The following is a 5215-nucleotide window of genomic DNA, read 5'->3' as shown; positions in this document are numbered from 1 at the left end:
TGCAGTGCAATTTTTGAAAAGGTGTTCCTTTTTTTCTTTTGGTGCTACACAGTACATTTTTTACACCAAACACTTCAATGGCAACACATGTAAAGTGCATTGAAAAACACACAAATAAAATGCATATACACATGTTTTTGCTGCATTTTGGCAGGTTTGTTTGTTAATTAGTCTTCTCCTACAAAAAAATGCATGAAGCATGAAAACGCATCAAAAATATGCAAAAATATACTACAAAAACGCACTAGAGTTAGTGTAAACCTAGGGTTAGACTTTTTAAAATGGTAAGTATAAAACAAAATTAGGCAAAACATGGTACAAGGCATTCAGGGGTTGGTGGTGATTGAAGGGCAAGGGCTGAGACTGGTAATTTCACTTTTTTGGAAAAAAAAGACAATTCCCTCTGGTTGATCTATATGCATTGAAATGATTTTTACAAACTTTGTTGCAGATTCTAACCTTTTTTTGTTCTGAAGATAAAGCTGTTTGTTCCACCTTGTCCTTTCAAGGCTGATTCCTGAATGGGAGGGTCTGTGTTGGTCATGCTGGCTGGAGTATGGTGGGTACCGGGCCTGCTCTGGGAAGCTTCTGCCCTTCATGTGCTACCCCAAATACGCTGTGAAGCCACAACTTTAGAGACAAAGTCAATGGTTTGGCCCGTCAGTACAATGTTACAGAATCAGCTTTTAGTGTTTGGGGAATATGTGGCTGAAATTCTGCCAAAGTATGTTCAGCAAGTGCAGGTGACTTGCTTTGGAGAATTGGAAATTCTATAAGAAAGACTATAAGACTATACCAGTCTTAATGTTTCTTCATGACCAAACAAATGCTCAGTTCAAAAACTTGGCTGATTTGACTGCTGTGGATGTCCCAACAAGAGAGAATCGCTTTGAGATTGTGTACAACTTGCATTTGTTGTGCTTTAACTCCAGGATCCATGTTAAGATGTACGCAGATGAACTTACTCCTGTGGAGTCCATTGTGTCAGCAATACACAAAGCAGACAACTGGTATGAAAGAGAAGCTTGGAATATGTTTGACATGTTTTTCGCCAATCATCCAGATCTGACAAGAATCCTCACAGATTATTATTTGCAGGTCATCCTTTCCGAAAATATTTCCCTCTCTCTGGATCTGGTACAGACAGGGCAGATCCTGTTCAGCTGGTACAGACCTTTGGGCGGAAGTGACGTTTGACGTCGCTTTTGTCATCCAATGTTATGGAGCGAGTTGGGGCCATCATTCCCTCACTCGGCTCCATGCTACTGAGGGGAAAGGATTGGATCGTCTAAGCGGCGGAGGCGACTGGAGCGCGGCGAGAGGGGGGCACCTCTCCCACCGCCGATAAAAGTGATCTTGCAGCAAATTTGCCGTGGAGACCACTTTTATCTTGAAGAGGACTGCCCACCATTGCAGAAAATACTGGGGTTATGGCAGCTATCTGCTGCCATAACCCCAGTATTCTATGTCAAAGTACCGACGTACAGCTACAGCGGTTTGCAGTAAGAGGTTAATATAGGTCTGAAAATCCTCTGCTATTTGTATACTTACTGCATATATATATGGTTTAGTATAGTAGCGAGTTATTGCAATAAAAATAGTTGTGTGCTTAAATTCTGCAATGCGTTTGTGATGTTATATTGTTTTATTAAAAGAAAAAGAAAAAGATTACAATTAAAAGATTGTGATGTTATATTGTTTTAATAAATAACATCATTATAAGTAAATGCTTCGTTATATATAAAACAAATGTATATTCCTGCACTGTTTATTTTTATAACAAACATCACATTTTCCGCTCTATAATTAATTGAATTGTGAAACATTCCAACTCTGAGTAAGCTTTTCTATATAGAGTTGCAAAATTCTTTACAATGACCTCTGTATTAATCTGAAACCTCTCTCAACAATTAAAAAAATTAATAAGATATTTAGTTTAACATGCCTACCACAAACCTGAGTTATTTTCCCAATGCACTCATAAATGGAATTTCAATACAATTTACTTTGCAGATATTATGCCATGTATTTATATACTGGCCATTGCTATATATTCATTGCATACATGTTATGTTGTTTTTCCTTCCAGGAAAAAGCTGAAAGGGTCTTTGCAATGAATAATAGAAAGAACTACACTTCCTACGGGTGCAGAGGAGAGTCACAAGCAGGACAGTCATCAGAAATTTTGGAGCTTTAGGCCTGGGCCCCCTGGGGCCCGATCCCCAACATTCTCCAGGGCCCGCCCACTGGTCGTCCCACCGAATCCGCCCACAGGCCATCCCACCAAGTCCTTCGGTGCACCCACTTTTATTTTAACACTCTTACACTTTTGGAGACTGGAGGGATGGATGGTGTTGGGCATGGGTGGTGATGTGTTGTGGAGACTGGAGGGATGGATGGTGCTGGGTGTGGGTGGGGATGCGTTGTGGAGACTGGAGGGATGGATGGTGCTGGGTGTGGGTGGCGATGTGTTGTGGAGACTGGAGGGATGGATGGTGCTGGGCGTGGGTGGTGATGTGTTGTGGAGACTGGAGGAGTGGATGGTGCTGGGCATGGGTGGGGATGCATTGTGGAGACTGGAGGAATGGATGGTGCTGGGGGTGGGTGGTGATGCGTTGTGGACACTAGAGAGTTGAATGGTGCTGGGCATGGGTGGCGATATGTTGTGGAGACTGAAGAGATGAATGGGGCTGGGCATGAGTGGGGATGCGTTGTGGAGACTGGAGGGATGGATGGTGCTGGGCATGGGTGGCGATGCGTTGTGTAGACTGGAGGGATGGATGGTGCTGGGCATGGGTGGGGGTGTGTTGCGGAGACTGGAGGGATGGAGTAGATGCTGTGTGGGAATGAAGATGATTGAGTTGCATTGTGAAAATGGATGAGGATGACTCTGGGTGGGGATGAGAGTTACATAGTGAAGAGGCTTTCCAAAATGTAACTCTCATCTGCACCCAGAGTCATCCATTTTCACAATGCAACTCAATTATACCAGCTTGTCAGCCTCAGGGTGTCCCATCTAAGAAGAAGATAAATAAAGTCCAAATAAAATCTACAGGCGGCACAGGGGGCACAGTCAGCAACGCACATTACATTTTTGCGACTTTCCCTCCATGCTGCACTCTCGAATCTATCTGCATGCACCTGTTATTGCTGTGTCCTGTGACAAGCTGGACACCACCCCGCCCCTGTGGCCAATGACAGTGCAAGCAAACCCAGCAGTGGCCAGCAGGCTCCGCCTCAACAGGGAATGGATGAGGAGCGAGCAAGCGCTGGCCACGATCACCTGTTGCTGGGGAGGTCGCCAGTCTGAAAGATGGCGTCGGCTGGTGCTCGGGTAGCGGGCTTGTTAAATTTCATTACTATGCTCAGAATAATTACAAAATGCGAATGGGGGGGGGGTTACTGGGGTGAAAGTTAAAGTAGGCGGCGGAAGCTTGTCTTGTTTATGCTTCTCTGCAGCGGCACAGAGATTATCGGCGGAGCTGGTACAAGATGAATTTCATGTTCTGCTGTAGGGGGGGGAGCGGGCCCTGGCTGGCCGGGGCCCCTAGGGATACTCAGGCCCCTTACATGAGTACTGCCAGTACCCCCCTGACGGTGGCCATGGTTATAAGATTCTTACATGTACAGTATTTATTACCTCTCACAGTATTCCCCCTGTCAATGCCTTCTGGCGCGTACACACGATCGGGATTTTGATCAGAAAAAGATATGATGGCTTTTCTGATGGGATTCCGCTCAAGCTTGTCTTGCATACACACGGTCACACCAAATTCCGACCGTCAAGAACGCGGTGATGTACAACACGTACGAGGGCACTAGAAAAAGGAAGTTCAATAGCCAGTGCGCCACCCTTTGGGCTCCTTCCGCTAATCTCGTGTTTATCTCGTTTTAGTAGAAGTGTGGTGAGAGACGATTCGCACTTTTCAGCTTTCATGCTTTTCAGTCCGTTACTGCTCTTCAGTTTGTGCTTGTGGGTTTGTATCTGGTTTTCAGTGCATTTACTCAGTTCGTATCTGTTTTCAGTGCGTTCTTGTCCACTCGTTTCTGATTTTCAGCTCGCTCTTCACAGGCCTCTTGCTGTTTTTCAGTGCGTTCTATTAGTTCGTTCTGACCAGCCGATCGTTTTGAAGCCATGTTGCGGGTACGAACTCATCGTAGAGTTCGTGCTATGCGGGTGCTTGGTGTTGGGGTTATTGCTTTGACCCAAGTCCAGTCCATGAACAGGGTGGGGAGGAGTTCATGGACCAAGAATTGGTTGCTCCAGCGTGACCAATTCTCTCACATGCCTTTGCTGCGTGAGATCCAGGAGAATAATCCTGATGATTTCAGGAATTTTCTTCGGATGACGGACCCCATTTTTCACTGTCTGTTGGCTTTGCTGTCCCCTTATATTATGAAGCAGGACACCTGCATGCAGCAAGCCATCAGAGGTTAGTCACCACGTTGCGGTACTTGACGACGGGGAGAAGTCTACAGGACCTCAAGTTCTCTATAGGCATCTCCCTCCGGGCTCTGCGGATCATTATCCCAGAGACCTGTTCTGCTATCATTCAGGTCCTGTAGAAGGACTATAGGGTAAATTTTCTCCTTTAACATCACATTCTATGTATTTAATGTATGCTAATGTATTCCATTTCTTTCATCATTCCCTAATTACCATGATTGTAATATGCTGTGAATGTCCCCTTTGTTCTCATGCATGCTGAAATTTTTTAATGCTCCTTTTTTTCCTTCATGCATATTTGCCTTCACTAACCTCCCCAGCATGCTATCCTGGGCCCATATACACCTAGTCTAGTCACTTAAAGCGGGATTCCGGCCGTGAAAAAAAAAAATTAAAAGTCAGCAGCTACAAACACTGTACATACTTACCTGTCCTGGGTGCCCGAGATGTCGGCCGCCCGAGGCCGACCCGTCCCTCGGCTCTTGGGTCCTGGCACCACCATCCTAAGTAAGGTAAACAGGCAGTGGAGCCTTGCGGCTTCACTGCCAGTTTCCTACTGCGCACGAGCGAGCGGCGCTCGGTGAATGGCCCCGTGGTGTTCTGGGAACACACACAGTTCCCAGAAGGCAATGGGGCTGCTCACCGAGGAGCAGAACACGCCGCAGAATAGGAAGAGGCAGATTAGGAAGACTGCCTAGCAACAAGGGTTTAGGTAAGTTAAATTTTTTTTTTCTCAAATGTTTTTTTTTTTTATTTTTTTAGGATTTT

General features: G+C 45.5%; 1 pseudogene; it reads left to right on the top strand.

Moving 5' to 3' along the window:
- Positions 1-542: 542 nt before the first annotated feature.
- Positions 543-1190, top strand: LOC141141184 (NADH dehydrogenase [ubiquinone] iron-sulfur protein 3, mitochondrial-like; annotated as a pseudogene).
- The last annotated feature ends 4025 nt before the right edge of the window (positions 1191-5215 follow it).

This window comes from Aquarana catesbeiana, linkage group LG04 (assembly GCF_042186555.1).
Source record: "Aquarana catesbeiana isolate 2022-GZ linkage group LG04, ASM4218655v1, whole genome shotgun sequence".
Classification (NCBI taxonomy): Eukaryota; Metazoa; Chordata; class Amphibia; order Anura; family Ranidae; genus Aquarana; species Aquarana catesbeiana.
This window is presented reverse-complemented; position numbering and strand designations above follow the sequence as displayed.